The sequence below is a fragment of the Paroedura picta genome, chromosome 4 (assembly GCF_049243985.1).
Source record: "Paroedura picta isolate Pp20150507F chromosome 4, Ppicta_v3.0, whole genome shotgun sequence".
In the NCBI taxonomy this organism is placed as follows: domain Eukaryota; kingdom Metazoa; phylum Chordata; class Lepidosauria; order Squamata; family Gekkonidae; genus Paroedura; species Paroedura picta.
In genome coordinates, this window is record NC_135372.1 from 103,992,334 (window position 1) to 104,017,755 (window position 25,422).

The 25,422-nt window shown below is 40.3% G+C and overlaps 1 protein-coding gene and 1 long non-coding RNA gene across 12 annotated transcripts in view; one reads left to right on the forward strand and one right to left on the reverse strand.

Annotated features, from left to right (window-relative positions):
• Positions 1–25,422, reverse strand: part of PLXNA2 (plexin A2) — a 479,995-nt gene that overhangs the window by 286,890 nt on the left and 167,683 nt on the right. The window lies entirely within an intron of this gene.
• LOC143836070 (uncharacterized) overlaps positions 1–25,422 on the forward strand; it is a 122,328-nt gene that overhangs the window by 52,433 nt on the left and 44,473 nt on the right. For 4 of the 8 annotated variants that reach the window (XR_013230490.1, XR_013230496.1, XR_013230497.1 and 1 more), the window contains exons 2-3: positions 9,239–9,465; positions 17,253–17,337. This is a non-coding gene — a long non-coding RNA (uncharacterized LOC143836070). Of the gene's footprint in view, positions 1–6,761; positions 6,802–7,270; positions 7,460–9,238; positions 9,466–17,252; positions 17,338–25,422 lie in introns of those variants that run through there. The other 4 variants (XR_013230491.1, XR_013230492.1, XR_013230493.1 and 1 more) reach the window with 4 other exon arrangements.

Genomic DNA, 25,422 nt, shown 5'->3' on the forward strand with positions numbered 1-25,422 from the left:
ACACAATCTGATATCTAGAAAAATTCCTTTTCAACCTTGAAAATGATAGCTAGAGCTTGAGAAAGAGTTGTCAGACTAACCCTGGCAACTAACAGGAAGACTGGAATGGAAAAAATAAGGTGTGTTGTTGGGTTGTGTGTGTGTGTGTGTTTTTTTTTTTTTTTTGAGGGTGTGGGTGGGTTCACAATGATGACGTCACATCCAGGAAAAATGTGTAAGTGACACAAGTCTAGAAATTGCTGGAAACACTATAGTATTACCATAGAGTTTCTGGCAATTCACAGAGTTACCTTTCATTTTCATGTTCAGCAGAGGATAGGACCCACAGTCATGGGTTTAAACTATGTGTAGAATGGTATTGGCTAGATGTAAAAAAATAAAATCACTGTCAGAGTAGTTCAGTAGTAAGCTGATCCTGCATTGAGCAGGGGGTTGGATTGCATGACCTGCATGGCCCCTTCCAACTCTGATTCCATGGAAGTGACATCATCATACTATTGACAGCCGTGAGATTTTACACCCACATGCACACACTGCTGCTTGGAGTTGTGGCAGACAATGGTTAATTAGAGCAGGAGATTCCCCCCTCCCCAACTAGGGGCTTGGAAGCCCTACCTTGCACATGTATTCCTGAAAATTTCACTGTGATGTACCTGCAGGTAGCTAAGACAAATCTTTCTGGATAAGACCAAATAAATATCATTCTGTGTCTCACGCTGCCTAGCCAAATGCATCCAGGAAATCCACAAGCAGGTCAACAAAAAAACAGCCATCCTCTGCTGTTGCTATATCACCTTTAAAAGTTATTCACTATAACACTTCCTCTGAACCTAGTCTCATGGTAAGAAGTCAGTGCCAGCTGTATCATCTATAGATTTGTCTAATTACCTTAATAAAATGACCAAAGTTTCTGAGCTTCATTACATTACGAAGCATTTAACTGCATAAACTAATACATGATGAAGTTCTTGTCTAGTCATTTTTCAAATAATTCATGACAGCTCAGAAGAATTGACAACAGTACCCAAGTTCATGAATAGAAAAAATACTACTAATCATTCCAGATGACTATGAAATAACCATAGAAGTATGACAATATACATAACCTTATCCCATTCTTATACAGTTATGGAGCCATACATAGCACTGGTATTTGATCTCTTTGGAATCTACCATTAACCATTTAACCAGTCAACCATTTAACTGAAGTTTCCTTCCCTGCTACTACTTTGGCATCCACTAGGGTTGCCATCACAAAGATAGCAGTAACACTCTACCACATCAATGGCTAGAACACAGTTTCCCCACCTCATCCTGTGTTCTGGTACATTAAGAAGCAATATTGATATGATTTAGTACCCTGTCTTCTGTGTGGGAAATTTCCCCTTTGAAATTAAAATGAAATATTAATCCTATTAAGTATGTTCCCCTTAAATCAGAGATATGTCTGTGAGGAAATTAATGACAACTCCTTACATGCACATTCAGTTCAAATCAGCATATCCAATTAACTGTGTTACCTGGAGGCACCCTTATCTCAGTATCTCAGTCACATGTCTACTAGTTAGCCCTAAATTATAGTGGGATGAAGCCATTCTAAGTGGACATCACCATTGGTTGTTGCAAGGGCATCAGTGAACGAATTCATTTCCTTAAAAGTCATTAACAGGTCATTTGAGAACTGCTCTATGTGAAAGGTGAGAGAAGTGAATATTAAAAGACTACAATGCACAGCCAAGTCTCTTTGAAGCAAGAGAAAACCCATAAACTCAGGAGCTGTCTCATCTCACTGAAGATTAAATACATTGGTCATGTTCCCTCCTTTTCAACTTCTGTACTGAAAGGGAAGATGAACCAGATGCAGTCATAGAAGTGGCTTGAATAAATTGGATAGCTGATCTTCTAATTACATAACCATTTAGAACAGGAGTTCTCAGCAGCAACTTGTAATAATATCAGGGGCAGTGCAAGTTTGCAAGTTTGCAAGTTTGCAACTTTACCTGTGTGTAGATGCTACGATGAAAAATCTTCAACTGCTGTTTTTCTACTTGTCACTTAAGAACTCTATCAAAAAACTGAAAGTCAACAATTCACCTTGTTGGTACAATGCTCAATGCTATACATGTCAAGGCAGCCTGCTTCCATAACAGCCCTAAATCTCACAGTAGAAATGAGACAATCCCTGCTTAATGCCTATTCTAGCCTCCTCAATTACTACTTTGAACTCAGGGAAGAGACCCAAACACAAAATGCAAGTCTTAACATATCCATGGATCCTTTTGACTGGGAACCTGCCGGTCACCACACACTTGTACTTTAAAGACAAAATCAGGGATTAAAATGAAAAGTACTCATCTCAGCAGTTACCTGAAGGTGCTACTCTGCAAAAGCATGACACCAACAGATGCCAATACCAAGCATTATCAGCTTGAGGAATGGCCTGCCTGGGGAAGTCAGGCTTGCTAATTTCTATTGTTCTGCAGAGTGTGTACAATGGAATTGTCCAGGAGGGCATTTTTATAATCGAAATAGGATTTTAGTTTCTTGCACTCTTTATTATCTTGTCTGCATTAAAAAAAAACACTTTTAAAATACAGTTGTTTCACTGTTTATGGACTTAGATGGGTCTGAAACAGCAGAACAAAGCTTGAATCCCAGTGGCACTTTTAAGATCAACAAAGCTGTATGCAAGGTACAAGCTTTCATGTGAATACACACTTCCTCAGTCACATGAAACCTTATTTACGGCTCAGGGCCATTTACAGAAAACAGGAAAAGATACAATTATGCCATGAATAAAACTGTGCTGGACTTCTGGTTCATAGAATAAAGGTGTCACTGGACTTCTGGTTCATAGTACATCTTACATTGTTTTCTTTATCCCATTGTTTTCCCAACTTTGTAATCTATTGTGAGGCTCAACTGACAAAAGTGGCCTATCAGAATAGTAAATACATTAAGAAGCAAGTCTATCATTCAGAACATAGACAGTACAGATGTATTTGTTACTAAGGAGCTTTCAATTACCTTCATATGAGTGAGGAATTACCTCATTAGATCTCTTTAGAAACTGCTAAGTGTTGAGTAGCATGACTCTATGAACACTTGCAGCAAGTTTTACAGACAAATTCAAAACCAGGTACAAGGCAGTAAGGACAGTCTTGTATTAGGATATAGGCATGGGCAAAGAAAAAATGTTTTTTTGGAGGGGGTTGGATGCTTTGGACCAGAATTGGTATTTAGATTCATCAATATTCAGGAATACCTAATATATATATATATATATATATATATATATCTTAATTATAACCTATGGGACCATTCAAGACAGCAGTAAATCTAACCGAAGTCTATTCAGTGGTCTGGTTGAAGAGCCTCTCCTAAAAATAATAAGTTTCAAAAATGTTGGATTGGGGGACCAATTCTATGGGGACCCATAGAGGGTGCCCTGATCATCTATTGTTTCCAATTGGGGGAGGGATAGCTAGGTAGAAGTACAAGCCCAGCAGAATGCCACAGTGAAAGTGACTGGGAACCTGCAGTGAAAGTGAGGGGGACAATTTTGCAAGGCCAGCCCAGCAGCAGGACCAGTGCAATATCCCCATCAGAACTAGTGTCACCACAGCAGTGTCAAAACCCTCAAGGACTAAGTTCACCTCTGAGAATCTCTGAAGCTGGGGTGAAATAGGAGCAGGGGCAATGTGCTTTTTTAACAATTTCATGATTCTCACAAAGGAAAATCCAAATGCAAAAGGACATTGAAAGTGTGTATGTATATATATGTGTGTGTGTATATATACATACATATATACACATACATAGAGAGACAAAAAATAAAATTATTTCCAGTTATCACAGAATGAGATATCCTATGCTATTATACCCTTTTTTTCAGTGTCAGGGCTTGCCTGTGAGATCTGATGTTATGTTATTTATATCAAACAGTGGAATTAAAATAATAAATAATTGAAATAAATAATTTTATTGGTAATTATGTGGGCGGTTCAGTTTGTAGACTGTAATTTGGGGCTGGTTTACACATAAAATCATCCAGGCAGAGGTCACTTGAAAAAACCTCTGCATGGTATGGGCTCTGTGCTTCAACATTAATATCTGGGGCAGGCACTCTGTGAATTTAGCATTGGCATGGACCCATTTCCTATGGGTAAAAGGCAATTCTTATTGAGTCTTGCTTCTGCCCTCCCACTGAAGCTCAAGGTGCCCCCCCCCCAATGCTGCTTCTGGAATACAACATGTGTGGGGATGCTGAAGTCTCTCTTTGCAGCAGACTTTCTACCCACAGAGGCAGAGTTCTAGATCCAAACCATAATGCTGGAAATTTCTACACATACTGATGATTTCTGGTTACAGGTGAAAATGACAAGAAGATTCTTTAGATTGACCTGCTTATTTTAATATAAACAGGCTGCATCCTTGGCAATCAGATAGTATCCAAAGCAGTGTGTTCTGCAATGATGAAGAAGATGAAAAACTGTAAAAATATATAAAATACCCAAAATCACATGATAGGGAAGAGCCATTATTCCAGCTGTGTGGATAAAGGTAATTAGATATCACAGCCAGGTCAGCCAGGGAAATCCTTCCATCCATCTTCTTTTTGCACTACACTAGTCTTGATTTGTCTCTCATAAAAAGCCACATGTAGCAGAGCCCCGATTTTCTCTCCAGAAGTCTAGGGAGTGACTCATCCTGGTGTTCTATTTAAAAGCAAAAGTTCTTTGAGACAGCGAGAAAGCCATAGTCACCCTCATCCATTTCCCATACAGCATCAGCAGGGAAGGCAGCAGCGTGGAAGAGATAGTTTAAGTTTTCTGTCCTCCTCTACAATTATCTTGGCATTTCGGGTCAGACTCTGAGCTTTCCTCTAGGGAGCTCCTGGCTGCTGAGTTGAGACTTTGAACATTTAGTTAACATTTCCAAAGATAGGGTTGGGAGGTATGTGTGTGCGCCAGGGAGAAAAAGAAAGGAGGGAAAAGAAATACACAGCCACACATTTTGACACAAGTATTGAACTTACAAAAGACTTGAATCTATAAATAATTTGGGTCATAAATCCTTATAAAAATAAACCCTGTGGCTCCCTTTCTTTACTCTCAGCACTGAATGCAGCACTGCACTCCCAACTGAACCTCATTAGCTCATTTTCCAGCTTCTTAGATCTGATTCCCAGGTCTCATTCTTTTGCATTCACCATCACCATCTCTTCTAAAGGAGCAGAGCGCATTCACTGAGCATACTTGAGCTTTTCCAGTACAGACAAGCACAGAGAGAGAGAGAGAGATCCATTCAACCCCTGGGAGGGCAAAGAATGGATTAGTTGGGAATGGGAGGATACAATGTATATATTTGCAAGTTGTTATGTCCCTGGAACAACAGACAAGTGAAGGAGGAGTGACAAGGAAGATGTGGCCCAGAATGCCTAGGCTTCAAATCAGAGAAGACAGGCTTCTCCGGCTCCGTGCTGTTTAGCCGTTTTGTTTATCTTGTGCCCCAGCGATGTGAGAAAAAGGCTGGGATGTCAAGCTGGATTTGCAGTCCAAGCTCTATTGTCTCTTTGTTGTTGCTGTTTGAAATCACACTTCTAACATCCATGGTGATTGTCATGGTTTGAAATGGCTGCTGCGCCACAGTAGTCCCCCTAGGGTCCCATCTACATTCTTTTGCATAGCAACACAATTCCATGTGTTTATAGAGAAGTCAGCAACAAATGCGGCCCATATCCTAATCAAATAAAACTTATGCTATTTTTAAAAAATATTGTCATACAAAATGGGTAATGCTAGGAAACCACATTCCCTAGTTGGGGGGGGGGAGTTTTTCTTGCTTTAGATATAGGTTTAAGTTGCTTGGCAATAAAGGAAAGATATGTTGGACCTTATTTTTATTATTTCATTGTTACAAACCGCATCAGTAAATTCAAGAACTACATCATACCATGTTGAAAAAGTGACTCAAGAATAATTGAAGGCGATAATCCAAACTCCGTTGTGGTTAGCTGCTAAGTTTCATTCAAATTTCATTGTAATGACAATTAATTAAACCTCCCATAATTGATCTGAATGTAACTTGTATCTATCTGGCTTAAGTACACACAGGCAGCCATGCTGGTCTATTTTTTTTTAATCCATACAGGGATAGTACAACACAACATTTTCAAAGCTCTTCTGACAAATCCTTCTGTGGCCTATATAGTTTCCAGCTGATCTCAATACATCTATTGTTTCACTGTCTCTATATGGAACTGTGACTTATTTCCCACTAGATGTCCTATGTATATATATTACCTTTTGGGTGTGATACATCATGATTTATTCACAAGAAATGTCAACTGTAAGGACTGAAGGAAAGTCTCTTGGATGACCTGCTCCCTGAGATTTAAGAAGCCAACACATACTACTGACAATTACAACAGAATGGCCCCATAAACACAGCCAAATACCACAGCAATATTTTTCAAATCTAATTATACTCTCACTTCCTATAGCATACATCAGTGCATTCATAACTTCATGTGACCTACAGCAATAGGATTATATAGATGATGATGAAGGCACTTTTTCCGGATGTAGTCTCTTATAAGAGAATGTATAACATTGGTAATAAAATAGCTGTATATATGGAGGTTTTCTCTGAGACACATGAAAATATATTAATAGCTCTGTGCAATGTATTGTGGTACATGGCTGTAAGTTGCTTCATACAATAATTAACCACAACTTTATGTATTTTCTTAATTTATAGTCTGCCTTTCTCACTTGGACTCAAGGTGAATTACACAGTGTGAGTCAATACCAGGTTTTATCTACTGAAAGAAAGTTGTGTATTAATCTTCAGATATGAACACCACAATACAAGAGAGCTACCAATTCTAGTTGATCTTTGTATGAGGGTGAAAACCTATCTGTATTTTATGACAGAGTCCAGTCATTTTCTTTCTTTGTATGTGTGTGTGAAATAGAGAGAAAAAAATTCCAATATCATAATGCCACTGTATAAATCTCTGGCATGGCCTCATTTGGAATATTATGCACAGTTCTGGTCACTGCACCTCAAAAAAGCATTATAGGATTGGAAAAAGCACAGAAAACAACAACTAAAATGATTAAGGGGCTGGAACACCTTCCCTATAAAGAAAGGCTAAAGAGGTTAGGGCTCTTTAGCTTGGAGAAAGAAAGACTGGGAGGTGAAAGGATAGAGGTTTACAAAATTATGTATGGGTTACAAAAAAGCAAAGTACTTTTCTCCCTTTCTTACAACACAAGAGCTCATGGATACTCAATGAAATTAATGAGCATTAAGTTTAGAACAGACAAAAGGAGGTACTTCTTCACCCAAAGAGTAATTAACATATGGAATTCACCACTGCAGGAAGGTGTAGCAAATCTAAAACGTAGAGAACTTCAAGAGTTGATTGGATAAACACATGGAACACAGATCCGTAAGTTGCTATTTGCCACAAGCCATAGATGGAACACTATGTCTAGGGTGTTCATCCTCTATATTCTTGATGCTAGAAGATGGGCATGGATTGGCTTATGAACTAAAGCCCATCATGAATTTTAAGGTTTGTGAATCAATGTTTGTAAACTGAAGAACTATCATGAACTTCCATGAAATTTTACGTGGTATTAGTTTTGTAGCAGTTTGTGAAGAACAGAAAATGGGTTTAAAAGACTCTGTGCCATTTAAACACTTGCTTTCTTGTCTTTGGGATAAACAGCTATTTTGTTTAAATGGCTTGAAGCCTTGAAAAGCCATGGGGAGCAGAAAGCAGGGCGTGAAATGCCTTCCAACATTTTCACCCCTCCATATATAGAGAGCCAGTTTGATGTAGTGGTTAGGAGTGCGGACTTCTAATCTGGCATGCCGGGTTCGATTCTGCGCTCCCCCACATGCAGCCAGCTGGATGACCTTGGGCTCGCCATGGCACTGATAAAACTGTTCTGACCGGGCAGTGATATCAGGGCTCTCTCAGCCTCACCCACCCCACAGGGTGTCTGTTGTGGGGAGAGGAATAGGAAGGCGACTGTAAGCCGCTTTGAGCCTCCTTCGGGTAGGGAAAAGCGGCATATAAGAACCAACTCTTCTTCTTCTTCTATTCATTGCAACCAGAAGCGGCTCTAGAGTAGCCGCGTGCATAATCGGATACTCTGGGGTTTGCCGCTGTTGCGTTCCATCCCATGCGTAAGCGGTTTGCTTCACTTCCTCCTCCTCCGCGTTCTCCATGCCGCCGTTTCAGTGGCTGTGCATAATAGGCCTTACAGAGTAAAGGCCTTGAGTTGGTCAAAGCCTGCTCCTTCTGGTCTGGTCACAATTTCAAGAGCATTTTGGTGTGGACAAGGAATAAGACAGGCAATGTAATCGTAAACAGAATTATATACTTCTAAGACCATGGAAGCAAAAGGGCTTAAAAGAGTGTTTCTATGTTTCAGATTGCCTTGTAAATTACCTCTGCTGAGTCTTGGCACAGAAAACCAGGCATCATACCAAGGGCAACATGGAAAGATTTCAATGCTTTCCCTTGGCAAATGATAATTTGTGTCTGCTGAAATACAGTCACTTAGAAGGAAGTCAGACAAACATGCAGTATATGTACGGCTCTTTAGCTGGGCTGTGAAAACATTTCAATTACACAGAAGTTGGAGACCAGTGTCTCCAAAGACCCAAAATGGGTTATCAGACAAATAAACCCACAAATATTTTGCATTATAAGCTGCTGGCTGGTTATGCTGCTAGTTATAAAAAAATTGCTATGGACTATGACATTTGCATAACAAACAGCTTGCTGCCTTAGAAAGGTGGGAGACTGCATGTATTCCATGGCAGGGGGTAGTTTATGAATTCTCTAGACAGACTTCTTACCCCAGGGCTGCTGAAAAGCAGCAGACTAGCACATGCAAAGGGGTCTACTGAGCACCCATTACAGAATCATGAACAAGTATCAGAGATGTTTTTGCTTGTTGGTTACTACAAGAATATTTAGTTTGCTGGACATTTCACAAAATGAACATGCCTGTTGCAAAATACACACAGCACAATGAAGGGACTTCCTATATTCTCAGTTTGGCACTTCAGTGAAATATATTTCATGTACAGGAAGGAAACAAAATGGGTATTTTGTTTATTGTGTTTAATGCAAACTGCTTGAAGGTCTTCTGGCTGTATGTACATAAATATGCATAAATGAATGCATAAATCCAATCCTTTTTTTCTTCAGATTCATAATATGATTCTACACAGTGGTATGAAGACTGTCTGCCCTACTCTGGTATACAGTGAGTGAAATTATAGATGCATCTGAATTGAAAACTGGATGTGTTTTCAGAGTACATCTTGCCACATGCAAACTGATTACTAAAATACAAATGGAAGAGACTGTGTGCTTCTCCCAGGCTTTGCAACACAACAATCTACATGTATCTAATGCTGCCATTAAACCAAAAAGTAATTCCATTTTGCTAGTGCTGTGGGTACCATGCTGAAATTGGGGAGACTTGGGTTCAAATCCCTGTTCATCTATGAAGCTTCCTATCTATTTCTGCCTAATCTGCCTCCTAGTTCTACAGAAGGGGGAAAGTGGGGATAATAATATGTGCACAACTCTATGCAATTTGCAGAAAATGACACAGTTGTGATAAATGCACACATCCATTCAACAGCCGAATAGCACACAGAAAATTCATCTAATTTTGTCTCTTGAGTTACAGTGAAGGGAAAAAAAGAGACAGGGGGGTTATGCATCATTGGTCATCAGGCTGCTCCTTATGGCAGCAGTTGCAGCAGAGGCCTGGCAAGGGAGATAAAAGGTGTTAAAGAGGTTTTGAGCATAAAAGGGGGAGATGAATGCTCTGCTCTGCATGGTGCTCTTCAGCAGCCCTGCTAAGAACACAAGAGAAGTATCTTTTCATGCCAGCTCAAACACAGAAGCACTGAAGCAGCCTTGGAGCTAACTTTGCCATTGCAGTCAATGTTTTCAAAGCTAAGTATAACATTCAAGCTACTCGCTTCAAGTTCTGCATAATTGACACAATGAAAAGGGAAGATTTTTGTCTCCTTAAATATTTTAAGGATGTTTTACTGACTTGTGCCATTTCTACCATTTCTCTTGCATGACTTCCAGGTTCCCAAACCATTGAAATAGGGAATACATTTCCATTTCACTCCCAGGCAAGCTCTAGGACTTAATATAACAATTTTAATGTAAGAAACATGTTAAAAATCTATTAACATGAAACACGGGAACAATGCTAAGCAGGTCTACTTAGAAGTAAGTTTCATGTTATTCAAGGACAGGAAAGTATCTTCAGGAATACGGTCTGAATGTGCTGAATTTCATATCTTGAGTCAACTAAGGCTGCAGTGTCGCTTACCCTTTTGTTTGGCAAAATTCAAATTCTAAATAATGTAAAATCTGGTGTTTCTAACCCACATTACCACTCATAAGATGCCCAAAGTGACTCACCTGAACATATACTACTGGTTATCTGAACAAAAAGCTGAAAATGCTAAAATGTCTACATAGAAAAAATTAACTAAGCTTAATAATAAAACTAAGCTTATACTGAATACTGGGAACTGAACCCAAGGCTCCTTAATATAATCTCATACTTTGTTATACTGCATTGACTGTTCATGCTACGGCATCCGACAATACCTTTCTTTGTGTTCGCAAACTGTTTTTTAAAAGTGGGCAAGGTGGGCCAGATGGGTTCTTCTCCATCAGGGCTTCTGACTGGCCACTGGAGATCGAATTGTTTTTTGTTGATCTTTAAAGGACATTGCTTAAGGCAAGTGCTGCCACCACAGCACAGAGATCTTCACTGACGGACTGAATGCAATCTGTGTGTATGCAGAAAACCATCCCAGACAATGTGTTCATTTTAAAAGGCGCCCTGTGAAATTGAGTGCCTATCTGCAATGTTGAAGATGTATTATCAGTTATGCATAACTTTACTATATGCCACTTTGTGGTTGGTTCTGCCTCCTGCAACATTCATTTTATGGTTGCACCCACCACCAAATGTCTGGATTCCAAAGGTGCCTGCAGATTTAAAAGAGGATGGGGGCCTGGCACAAAACAGTTTTGAATAGCGTGGCACAAATAAATATTCAGTAGTATTAAGATTAGCTAGGGAAATCATTGCACCACATAATATGTTTTCATGGCAGTACTGTTGAAAGAAGTAGAATTGTCCTCCGAATAATGCCATTGTTATCCCATGTTTGAATTTAGTATTCCCTAAAGCTGGGCTCTGCACAATGAAAATCTGATTTTAAGATAATACGCCATTCTATATTAAGATGAGGGTACTTTTTTGACAAAATGTAGTGTAAAAACTAATCATACATAAAATCAAGGCCCTGAATAATAATTTAAAAAAACCCAGATAACTGCTTTGTAAGACTAGTCTGAAACCTCACTGAAACCTCACTGGAGTAAACATACTTCTTGTAGGAGATGATATAGATTTCAGTCCTATGTCATGTACCACTAAAGTGGTCCTATGTCATATACCACTAAAACTGTGTGAAGAATATCATCCAACCAGCCATACTTAAATATTGTATGAAGGAGCCAGAGCAGCTGACTGATACACTGAAGATGTTTATGTATCAGATTACTTCCAGTGACTTCTTTGTTATCAGTTCCAGTTCTTTGCCAGGCTCTTGGTTCAAGCACTACTCTCCCTTAGATCAAACAGTTGGGGACTTCTTTTGTCTTGCTATTGTTGATCAAGCCAGGTCATATACTTACTCTTCTTTATATGATTCCCCATTAACTTCAATGAGGTTAAACTTTTCGCTATAGAATCATAGAATCATAGAGTTGGAAGGGGCCATACAGGCTATCTAGTCCAACCCCCTGCTCAACGCAGGATCAGCCCAAAGCATCCTAAAGCATCCTAAAACTATCTTCTAAACCCGCCCTGCAAGAAGGGATGATGGATCAATTCAGTTCAGGCTTTCCCCACTGTACCATTCACTCTATTGCTTTTTAAATTCCAAAACAACAGCCACAAAATTTTAAAGATGAAATACGAACAAAGGTAAAGAGTTGCCATATCAAGAGTAATCAGAAGTCAAAGCATCTTTAATTTATTACCACATAACAGCTTGTAGAGAACAAAGCTAACAGTTCAGGTAGATCACTCTGTTTTAAAGAATTTTTTTTTAATTTGAAAAGCTGTCAGCCTGTACCTTGTCAGATCCCTGCTCAGAGAAGAGGAACTTTAATAATGTACCACCTCCATTCAAATGAACTCCTAATTAATTAAGTACTATTCTTCTGGGGTTAAATTCATTAGAATTGGATTTGAGGAGATGGGTTGACAAGGTTGTTGGGGTTTTTTAATCCTTAAAAAAATTCCCTCTTGGGCCTGGACATTGGAGAGATTATGTTGATCAAAATAACACTTCCTTTTAAGACAAGGTGTCATGATCAGAGTGCTGTCCTCTCTGAACTGCAGGCAGATTCCTTCTTCTATCTCTGCCAATCAATAATACGGCTTTCCCTATTCCTCCAGGTACAGCAAAGACTGTATGGAATCCAAGCATTATGAACATACAAAAACATATCCAAAACCTTCATAATATTATACTCTTATCCTATATTATTTTTATGCATCACTCAAATTTTTGAATGGCTGATTTATTAAAAACAAAACAAAACAGAAAGGCTTAAATTTTCTTTCTACCATAGACTGCTGAGCAACCCAGTTAGGCTACCTAGGGTTGCCAGCTCCGGGTTGGGAAATACCTGGAGATTCTGGAGGTAGAGCCTGAGGAGGGTAGTGTCTGGGGAAGGGAAGGACCTCAGCCGGGTATAATACCATTGAATCCACTATCCAAAACAGCTATTTTTCCAGGAGAATTGATCTTGAGTCATCTGGAGATTAGTTGTAGTAATGGAAGATCTGTAGGTATTACCTGGAGTTTGGCAACCCTAATTCTACCAGAGGTTGGTGGAGTCCTGGGAACAGCAGGTGTGTGAAGTTGGGTTCTGCAACACTGTTTTAAAAGCTCCTGAAAGTTCATAAGATCCGTCCTGCTTAGGTTCACAAACCATGAACAGGGCATGGCTTGGTTTATACATATCCCTTGTTAAGATCTAGTCAGTCTTGATGTCTTTTTAAGCATCTTGCCCTTGCCCCTTTTACAAGGAGTTCTGGGAAGAATACAAGGTTCTTCTATTTTATTTCCACAAGGATGTGAGGAATGCTAGGTTGAGAGTGACTAGCTACCTACTGAGGCTTGTGACTAAGAATGGATTTTATTGCATGTCATCCCGGCCCTCGTCCTACATTCGACCCACTACACTACACTGCCCACCAGTAAACTGCTGAGAACTAAACATTAATTTTCTTCTACTTGCCATTATGTTGCCTCAAATGAGAAGTACAACAATGAGATTTGCATCTTTAAAACAAGAATATGCCAAATCAAATCTTAGGGTCCTGATAATGTGCTATTCAACATTACCATGTGGGTACAAATATGCATCTTATCATCTTGACATATGCCATGTGAGTCCCTAGGTAGGGTGTGTGCTGGGAAATGTGTTGGGAACACAACAAAGTGTTGGGAAATTCCAGCACATTTGGGAGTAAAGAGTGATGCTTAGGGGGTCGGAAGGACCTTAGTGGAGCACAATGGCTTAGCATCCAATTGCCAATAATGTAATTTTCTCCAGGAGAGCTGACCATCATTAGTGGATCAATTGCAATTCTGGGAATTTCCAGACCACACCTGGAGGGAGGCAACCCTATCCCCAAATGAGATTTGATACAGTTACAAAAGGTAGATTTTGTAATAGAATTATTGTGTTTCCCATCATAGAATCATAGATCATAGAATAATAAATAGAGCTGGAAGGTGCTTCCTGGGTCATCTAGTCCAACCCTCTGCACTCATCAAGACACTCACAACCCTATCGCTCATCCACTGTCACCTGCCACCCCCTTGAACCTTCACAGAATCAGCCTCTCCGTCAGATAGCTATCAAGCCTCTGTTTAAAAATTTCAAAGATGGAGAACCCACCACCTCCCCAGGAAGCCTGTTCCACTGAGAAACTGCTCTGTTAGGAACGTCTTTTAGATGTTTAGATAGAATTTCTTTTGAATTAATTTCATCCCATTTGTTCTGGTCTGTCCCTCTGGAGCAAGAGAGAACAACTCTGCTCCATCCTCTACATGGCAGCTTTTTAAATACTTGAAGATGGCTATCAGATCCCCTCTTAGTCATCTCCTCTCCAGGCTAAACACAATACTCCAAGTGAGGTTGAACCAGAGCAGAGTAAACGGCACTATCACCTCCCGTGATCCTGACATGATACTTCATTTGATACAGCCCAAAATCCCATTTGCCTTTTTAGCCACCAAGTCACACTGCTGACTCATGTTCAATCAGACTGCTCTTAATACCAAAATCTGCTCTACTGATACACAATCTAAAATGGGTTCACACTTCTTTGTACTTTCATTCCCTCCTTCCTGCAAGTGTCTATAAACCACAAATACTGAGGATATTTTAATATAGTGGTCCCCAACCCTTGGGCCTTGGTGCCGGGCCGTGGCTCCCTCTTCCCGGCCCCCTGCAGCGAGAAGCTCGCCAGGCCACGAGCAAATCGGCCGCCAAAGTGACCGATTAGCTTGCGGCCTGGCAAGCTTCTTGCTTCAGGAGGGGGGGAAGAGAAGCTTGCCGGGTTGCAAGCTAATCGGCCTCTTCGGCGGCTGATTTCCTCGTGGCCTGGAGGGGCGGGGAGGGGCGGGGAGAGGGATCCGTGGCTGCTGGCATGCCAGCGGCACAAACGAACATGCGTGGACTTGTCGCGCATGCATGTTTGCGTCCAGCGGGACCGCAAATGCGCACGCATGGCAGTGTTGCACATGCGCAGTGCTGCCACACATGCACGTTTGTGCCCCCGCCGGACACAAACGTGCACGTGCAGCAAGTCCACGCATGCACGTTTGCACTGGGGCTGCCGCGCGTGTGCGGGGCCCCGGGTCACCCTCTCCCCCCACCCCAGCACAGCGGTCCACGGCCGCCAAAAGATTGCGGACTGCTGTTTTAATATATATAGACACACATTTAAAATTCCTAGGTTCAGGAATCTTAGGGAAAGAAATGTATATATTGCTAACTAGGGAAGAGAGGGATAATAGGGAAAGCATTTTGGAAAGAAAAAAGTTCAAATCTAATTTTGAAGCAACTTCTTATTTGGTTGTTGTTTCTGTGATGTAAAAGTGCAAAATTGTACTCTTCTGTGTCATAGGCACACGAATAATAGAACTCCCTTCAAAAGTAGCCCTTGTCTAAGAAAATGTGGGTGTTTACTGGGGTGGTGACTAGTTTAAAGTAGCTCCTGTTATTTTGGCAGTGTTGCAATAAGTATACTTGACCCTGATTCTTGGACATGTATACCCTCAGTCTCCACTATCTCTCTTTGATCACTGAGTTTTGCTTCTCAAATTCCCATAAAATTCATCAAAGAATCATCAGAGCAAAATCCCTGGATTAAAGATTTAACAAATCCTAATAGGCTTTAGAAAAGTCAACTCATTCTTTGAAGAAAATATACGGCAAACATTTGTGGAAGTATAAGGAAGCTCTCTCTCCTTGCATGTGGATTGGTACAACAGTGTTATCTAGGAAGTCTCTACAGAAAACCTTGAAAGTAATGTCCATTCATATCTCCCCATGCCTAGCGACATGAATAATCCACTGACCCTCCAGTGTCATTTTTTCTCCCAGAAGATCACCGTTTCACAGTAACAGTTTTCACAGATGAGAAGACAGCAGCACAAGCTGAACTTGCTCAGTAGGGTTGAATAACCAGGCAACATGGAATAAATAGGCACTCATAATACTGTGCAGCAAAGATCAAGTTTTAGTCATTTGCTCTGGATAATTCATCTCCATAGGAAATTGCAAAACAAGTTACTGTCAAGGATCAAAATATAATATTAGGAAAACTCACTCGCCAGATGAAACTAGCAGACATTTAGAGTGTGTTCCTGAGAGATGAAACTTCTGCTGTATTCCCAACATTCCTAATCAACTACCACCCTCCAAATGTGCCCATGTGATTTCATTGTGAAGAAGAGGAACAGTTGGTTCTTATATGCCACTTTTCCCTACCCGAAGGAGTCTCAAAGCGGCTTACAATTGCCTTCCTTTCCTTTCCCCACAACAGACACCCTGTGAGGTAGGTGAGACTGAGAGTGCCCTGATATTACTGCTTGGTCAGAACAGCTTTATCAGTGCTGTGGTGAGCCCAAGGTCACCCAGATGGCTGCATGTGGAGGAGAACGGAATCAAACCCAGCTTGCCAGATCAGAAGTCCACGCTCCTAATCACTACAACAAGCTAGCTAATTGTGACATCGTTTCAGGGCAAAAACTCTGGTAGAAGCTAATTCTACCATAGAGTTTTTATCCCCAAATACAGCGTTACCCTGATGTCAACAATATACCTACAAAACTTCTGATTTACTTTGGGACTTGTGAGAACATCACTGAAACATGGGATGAAACTCCCTGTTTCCAGTAAACCCACCTCCCACCTGCCACAAACTGCCTGTAGGGACCTGACAACACTAACCCCAGAATATTGTCACAGAAATATCTTTTAAATTTCAGAGGGTAGCCAGGTTCGACTGCAGAAGAACAGTCCAATACCACCTTAAAGGTAAAGGTAAAGGGATCCCCTGTGCAAGCACCGAGTCATGTCTGACCCTTGGGGTGACGCCCTCTAGCGTTTTCATGGCAGACTCAATACGGGGTGGTTTGCCAGTGCCTTCCCCAGTCATGACCGTTTACCCCCCAGCAAGCTGGGTACTCATTTTACCGACCTCGGAAGGATGGAAGGCTGAGTCAACCTTGAGCCGGCTGCTGGGACTGAACTCCCAGCCTTATGGGCAAAGCTTTCAGACGGCTGCCTTACCACTCTGCGCCACAAGAGGCTCTAATACCACCTTAGAGACCAACAAAAATTTCTGAGTTTGTTTTCAAGAGTCAAAACTCCCTTTGTAAGATCTTCTCCCACCCCACACACCAAAAAAAAATCTTGATGGTCTCTAAGGTGCTCCTGGATTAAAACATGTCTGTTCTACATAATTATCTGTATTTTATTGTCATGGACCTATGAACAACATACATTTTTAATCTGTTTCAAAACTGCTCAGATGTAAACCTTTATAGTCTTACTTTGAAATACTAAATCTGTTTTTCAGTTTATTTCCAAAGTCATTCCAGAGGAAGCCAGGTGGTAATTGATACTGCAGCCAGATTGCCTGCGGCTAAAAATCTAAATTAAAGGTAACATCTTAAAATCATATATTTAAAAATTAATATTGGCCCAATCGTGAATGTTTGCAACTTCCTGACCTCTTAGCAACTTTAGTAGTGGAGGAACAGGAATAAAGGTCTTTGTTTCACTACTACTGTTTCCTTTATAATACTTGACAGGCACTATGGGTTGCTCAGCAAAAAATTTTTTCTCAATTTAAGCAGTAAGAGACACTATGTCATAGCTATACCTGACCCAATAGTCAGTGCTACTATGATAGTAGAAAGTATCTCATCAACTGCTGTAGCCAAGACTTTATCTACTAAGGTTGCTTGCTCTTGCTTGATAAATACTTGAAAATTTGGGGGTGGAGCCTATGGAAGATGGAGTTTGGGGCATAACTCCATAGCATCCTACGTCCAAAATGGCCATTTTATCTAGATGAACTGATATCTGTTGCCTGGAGATCAGTTATTATAGTGTGAGAACTCTAGCTACTACCTAGAGGTTGGCACCCCTATTATCTGCAGATGTAAACAAAATACAATAGTACATATGAATACTGGCTTTATAGGCTCTTCCCTTAGCTCAGGATATATATTTTAATTATTTGTATTTAAAAGCATCCAGAGTATGGTAAGGTGACCAGATTTTAACATTGGTAAAGTGAGACACCATTGACCGGGGGGGTTCTTGATTAAAAATTTGGTCTATATGTAGCAACAAAAAGTTTTATAGAACGCATAGAATGCAAAAATAGTATTGTAATATATATATATATTTTAATTTTAACATAAGTACAATTTATGTCCCAAAGTGGGACAATCTGGTCACCTTAAAGTAAGGAGGAAAAGATCTTGTGTTCCAAGATTATATAAACAAAAATCATAACACTCTCAGATTATGTTTCGGCTAACCAGTGATATAAAACACTGATTTGCAGATACACTAAATTTTTACTTATTTTAATGTAGCAGCGAGGAGATGCCAACTCAAAACTCCATTCACAGAGAATTAAAGCATTTGGATGGAGAAACACTAAACTCCAAGGGCTGACTACGTTCCACACACTGCGTGGTGCTATGGCTCATACATTTATTTTATTTATTTACAAAATTGATATTCTGCCTTCCTATCTAGTCAGTACACTTATAATTGAATTTTCAGAGTTAGACATTCACTATTAAATAAATGAAGCTAGGGTTGTTCAAATGTTAACCAGACTTTGATGTCCTAGCATAAGGAGTTCAATCAAAATCAATGTCCCTTGGTGAAATGACATTTATTTTCTAGGATTACATTATTCCACATCAATCATGAGGTTCTCTATGTTTCCAAAGGATAAACAAAATTAGTTGAGTTCTTATAGGTGTCCTAGCACCCATCACATTTTTTTTAGTTCCTGTAGGCAACCAACAAAGAACTCCCAGCATAGATACATAATCCTTCAAGCTTCCCACCTGCAAAAGTCCCATTAGAGAACAAACTGTCAGTTCCCAGAGGGCAAGAAAACAAATTATTCATGCCTCCCAAAGTATACTTAAAACAAAGCAAAGACAGACAGTATAGCTGATGGCCATCGGCCTGGAGACAGGCAGATCAAATGAACAGAAACAAAAGGAGAAATGCCTGTGCCTATGAAATACCTCAGATCCCATAGGGGACTTTATAAGAAAAGTAAAGACCATGAAAAATTGGCCTTGCTAACTTGTCAAACAAGGACAAGAAGTATTCTTTTGGCATGATTCCAACTGAGAGAAAGTAATGACCTAGCAGCTGAAACCTATGTCCAGTTGAGACAAACTCAACATTTATGTGAATATCCTCCTTTAACAAATCTTAATACAGCAGAAGCAAAAAGCCAGTCAGTGGGGCTGTCATAGTGAGGGGTGTGTGTATATAAATTGTGATGGATGGATGGATGGATGGATGGATGGATGGATGGATAGATGGATGGATGGATAGATGGATAGATGGATAGATGGATAGATGGATAGATGGATAGATGGATAGATGGATAGATAGATAAAATATGTAGGAGGTTGAGAGGGGACATGATAGCCCTATTTAAGTATTTGAAGGGTTGTCACTTGGAGGAGGGCAGGATGCTGTTTCTTTTGGCTGCAGAAGAGAGGACATGCAGTAATGGGTTTAAACTACAAGTACAACGATATAGGCTAGATATCAGGGGAAAAAATTTCACAGTCAGAGTAGTAGAATAGCTGCCAAAGGAGGTGCTGAGCTCCCCCTCACTGGCAGTCTTCAAGCAAAGGTTGGATACACACTTTTCTTGGATGCTTTAGGATGCTTTGGGCTGATCCTGCGTTGAGCAGGGGGTTGGACTAGATGGCCTGTATGGGCCCTTCCAACTCTATGGTTCTATGATTCTCTGTACTTAAGAATGATAGGGAAATTTCAGAGAAGTTAAATACTTTTTTTGCCTCTGTCTTCAACTGTGTTAAATGAGCTTGCCCATTCAAAAACTGTCAGTTTCAGGAGGGATGTTGAAAGATCTGAGTAGGATTGAGTTGATGAGAAAGGAGTTCCTATGATTGGTAGACAAATTAAAAACTGACAAATCACCAGGCCCAGATAGCATACATCCAAGAGTTTTGGAAAAACTCAAATGTGAAACTGAACTAACAAAAGCATGGATCATTTTTGCATGGAGAGGTAAACTGCAAATGGCATCCTGCTTGCAAATGCAGGATGATAAATCTCATATTTGCAGCCCTCTTAGACACCTCCTGCATTTTCCCTCTGCCCTGTTGAGGCTTTTTGTCTCCTGTCTCCTGACGAGGTTGCATGGGAAAGCAAAACAAACTTCTCCCTCCACTCCTTGGCATGTCAGTCATAGCAAGCCACCAATCACAGTACAACAGTTCTCTCATAAAATGAAACTGAGAATCTTGCTCGGGGTTTTAGATACACAGAGCTTCAGGCCTACTAAGCTACATGCACTTGATGTATCTTCTATTCTGCTTCCCATCGAACCAATGTAGTTCATGCCGGCAAAGGACAGAACTGGGTCAGCATAAAATAAACAAGCTGTGAATGATGCTGTATGGGGAAAGCAGGCTGGGTTTCTTCTACTCCTGTGGTTCAGGTGTCAAGTCCTAAGAATGTTTAGAGGAAATTAATGAAATTAAATTTGGTGATTTTTTGGCAGTTGACCTTCAGGGCAGTGACCCTGTGTCACTACCTTTAGATGGTATTTCTGTCCACATGTATAGATCACATGCTGTTTGGTCTGAGTTAGGGTTCTATGTAGTTCCAAACAGGAAGTATAAAAGCACCACAGAATCTTCTTTGCGATTAGAGAGTTCCAAACAAGAAAAGGAAACAGACAAAAAAGCAGAGTCTGATTTGGTGGATAAATTAAAGCCCTGAAATTCTGATCATAGCTCATGAAAATATGAGGTGAAAATATTAGGATTGTTGCTTAAAGAGCTGCAAAATAAGACATACATTGGAAAATCATAAGAAACTTATGTCTTATAAGTGAGAGAACATTACAAATACTTTATTAGAACACACTATCCAGGTATTAAATTAAAATTGGTTTAGCACTTAATGGTTCATCTCTTCTTTTCTATGAACATTTCTGAAACAAATGAATATTTCTTTGAAATATTGAACAGGAGGCAACTCTGAAATACACCATATGCTCAACAGTGAAAAGATCTGCTCAATATCATTCTTATTGGCTCAGTTCAGGCATGGCTTATTTTAACTATAGCTAGTTTTTGAAACCAATAATCAAAATGCAGATGATTACACAAATCCTGATTTAATTTGACACATGCTAGCTTCATCACTTTCACTCTGGACAGGCATCAGGATGAAGCCAGGGCACTTGCACATGGACAACATACAAAGCCATATTGGTATGCAAGAGAACAGCTGAATTTGAGTCCAGTAGCAGCTTAGGGAGCATCCAGATTTGAGTTTTGAGCTGTTGAGAATCATAGCCCCCTTTGTCAGATATCTGACAAAGGAAGCTTTGACTCTTGAAAGCTTACCTCCCCAAAATCGTGTTGATTGGTAAGTTGCTACGGGACTTAAATCTATATGAGGCAATGTACTCATTTTTATTCTGTATCCTTTCCCTTGCTTACTCTAAAATTCTGTATCCACTCAGATTTCATCACAGCCCTGTTTGCCTGTTCCCAGCCTGCCTGGGTTATCTCAGTTCTTCTGCTTCTGTCCAAAATTAAATGCTAGACACATGAACAAAGTATGTGATTTAGAATGTCATGGAGAACAGCACCATGCTGCTGAGTAGAACATGGAATTTCAGTAAGCATAGTTCCTCTCATCTTTGCATCCCAAGAATTATGATATGTCAAGACAAAAAGAAAAAGAGTCACCTTTAGCACACCTAGATAGTTTTGCTTATGCATCTAGTAGGCTCCCCAGAGTACCCAGCTTGCTGGGGGGTAAACGGTCATGACTGGGGAAGGCACTGGCAAACCACCCTGTATTGAGTCTGCCATGAAAACGCTAGAGGGCGTCACCCCAAGGGTCAGACATGACTCGGTGCTTGCACAGGGGATACCTTTACCTTTACCTTTAGGCTCCCCAGATGCAGAGGTCCTGTAGCTTAAAAGTAAAAAGAGAATTTCAGGAGCTGCAGTTTTTATGGGTCTGCACAAAAGGCTCCACCAGATGAAATTTCCTGTTCTACCCAACCCATAAAGGAACAGGAGACTTTGCATCTAGTTTCCCTACCTGCCTGACTAATGCAAAAACACAAGGATGTTCCTTTTGTCTCGTGGCAACTTCTTGATCATTAGCCGTGCCACATTTTTTTCCATGTAATTCAACAGAAAACCCTAATCCAGTGTAATTAGCTCCCTCATTGCCAACGTCAGGCAGAAAAAAAGCACTGTTTTAATAGTCTTTCATGTCTAGCCGGCTAGGAAAATACAAGTGCGCGGTTCAGTGATTTAACACAGAAGCAGCCCCCATTCGGTTTCCCTCCCATTCCCACTCCGCTTGTCAATTTGTTTTCCTAAACAGAACTGAATGATTTCCTGACTGTAACAGCCCTGACATCTCCTGAAGTGCTGCATCGCCAGCCTTACCCGGACAAAGAGGCTGCCATCGTGTCCCTGTTGGAGTAGCAACAGAACGGGGAGAACTGAATACTGCCAACAGCAGTTGTTGCCAGCATGGGCAACTTTTCCCCCCATCTGTACCTCTAACTTTTCAAATTAACACACACACACACACAAAGACAGAAGAGCACCAGTTTTCCCAGGCCAATTTTTCCCCCTTCAAAACTTGTTTGTCTAAAGCTGGGCTCCAGAATCTACATTTAGGCCTGTGAATGAAAGTGGCCAGGTTCCCAGAGCTTCAGAGTCGAGGAAGCTCTGACTGATTTCAGACAGCAAGAGCGACAGATGCTCAACGCTTTGGAGAATTTAGCCACTTTAATTGGAAGCCCAGCTGTGAATTTTTGAATCCCCATTTTAAAAAGCCAGATTTGAAAAATGTCAGGCTGAGAGAAAATGAAGTCACACCATCATCTTATTGTAATTTGCATTTCACATGTGTTCCTCCAAGTTGTAAAGGGTACAGAGATGCCTGAAAGTCAATAGGGCAAGAACTAAAGCATGAACACATTCATTCAGGGCTAGTTATCTAGACAATCACGAGTATTTATTTTAATTGATTAACTTTTGAAGTACTTCGAAACCAACAGAAGAAGCCAAATCTGGGAGAGTTTCTTTGAATGCACCTTAATTCAAATTTATAGAGGGATAAAAGAGACACAACATGTTCTGCTCAGTTTCATCCATGTGCCTTGAATGGTGAACAATTAGCAGCCCAGAATTCATATAATTACAGAATTACAGGACTAAGATGAAGTTTTTGATTACTTGCCAACATAACAAGTCATCCACGCCTAACACCACTAAGAAATTTAACTGTTACCAAGAGATACCAAGCAACAGGTACACCTCAAATACGTAATTTGATCTTGAATATAAGACTGAGAGGGTTTCTACAGAATGTACTAAAGTTCAACATTTTATTGTATATTGATTAAGGATTTTACATGAACAATGACATCACAGCACAAAATGGATCCAGAAACCTCCTAACACTGTAAACATGCCATAGACTATGCAGTTTCTACACCTCTTATTAATGTATCATGTTTAAAAGTTCATAATTTGATTCAGCACTTTTTGAGATTTCTGTTTGTTTTTTTATTTCTGCAGTTAAAACCTATTGTGTTGCTTTTGAGTGCCCTATCCTGTTGCTGGTACTTCATTTGCACCAGTGGCTCCCAAACATTTTAAGGCTGTTACCCGCTCTCAAGTCACATACTTGGGGCTTCTCCCACATATTAACACACACCTCTTTCCTGGTATCAGGTCTTCTGAATTCCACTTTGGAAACCCCTAATTTACACTCTGTAATCTGTAGACAAAGGCAAGAATAACTAAATAAAATTAAATAATATGTCTTGTGTGATTCTTCTGACCCAAATCAACCCACTCCTCCCACTGCGTACTCTTACATCATCAACCCTGAATTCTGCTTCTCAGTGGTACACCAAGGTGGGGTGTTAGGTGGAGTATGTGAGGGGGCGCATTGTCAAAAATGAACATGGTTAATTTCTCTGCTCCTCCCTCCTGCCCAGTCACTGCAGGCAAGTGAGAGGCCACCACAAAGTTCCTATGCAGCATCCCAGTCGCTCATGTGCCCAGCCTCCACCCATGCAGGCAACTCGCTCCACGATCAACACTGCTTCCCAGCTATGCTTGTCCATTGTTGTGACATTCAAATCATTCCTGAGCTTTCCCACTAGAGTCAGCTTCCACTGCTCTGGAAGTTCATTTTTTAATAGCAGTTTTGATATTCCATGTCTAAAGCTGAAGCTTGACTGGATTCCATATCCAATGGCAATTATGTCATAGTTATAAATCCCATTCTAATTTACATTAACAGCCAGAACACTGCTTTGATTTTGACTTAGGTGGGTTATGCATTCACAGTTTTAAATTGTTGTCAGATCACTCATGCTGTTAAAATGCCCTTTTAAAAACGCCCCTTTTTAAAAACGCGTTGTTTGTTTGTTTAAGATAGTAGATCAACATCATGAATTCTGCACTTGAGAGAGCATTCCTCAAGTGGAAGAATACTTCATCCACTGTTCTCAGAGCTTATTATTAGGCAGTGGTCAGCAGCAATGTTACCAGACAGACACATGCTGCTGACAGAGCCTCATGGGAATCATAGTTCATAGGATTTCCATTCAGCTATTGGTGTAAGACAGCTTAGGGGAGGAGACAGAAAACACAGTAAGGTTTATGCATGCCATAAACAGAATCCCTGCAAGTGGCTTACACAAAAGAATTGTGGCATTACAAGTTTCCAATACTCCAAGGAAACAACACAGGAAATGCCATGAAGGGTGATTGCAATGCATAATCAAAAATACTCTGGTTTTTCTGTGGCAAAACCACCGCTACATGCAGAATCAAATACTGAAATGTCTTTTTTTTGCAGACTTTTTGTGAGTTTTCCTGTTGTGCATAACTGACCCTAGTTAACCCCAGTTTGGATGATTTAACACGCCACAAGGACCAAATCAAATTTGTTTTCAAAGCTCTGTCTTTTAAATTAGATTGAATAGGAGACTGATAGTGTTAATCAAATGAATGGGGAGAAAACAAAATTTATTTTGCATTGATGGGTACATGCTGAGGCTTTGAGGGTTAAAATTATCCTTGCTGACATACTTCTTATTATATCGAAGGCCAAAGACATCCAATGCTCTAACCTTGTAATAATCACTTTATCTGCAAAGAATGGGTTAATTTTTTTAAAAAAATTCAAAGCTCCAATAAAGTCAAGTAGCAGCTGAGACCCATCACTGTATTGAACAAGGTAAACTAATCCCCTGCCTCCAAGTTCAGTTTTCCCACACTGGGGAGGCATCAGGAACAAGACATTGATTGCAACTGGAGCCTTCTGGCTTGATGACAGAATTTCAATAATAGGGGCATTAGCCTGCAATAACAAATATGTAACAACTCCTCCCATGCTATCAGTGCACCAGGAATAAAGTAAAACATACTGTCCCAGAGGAGGCTGGG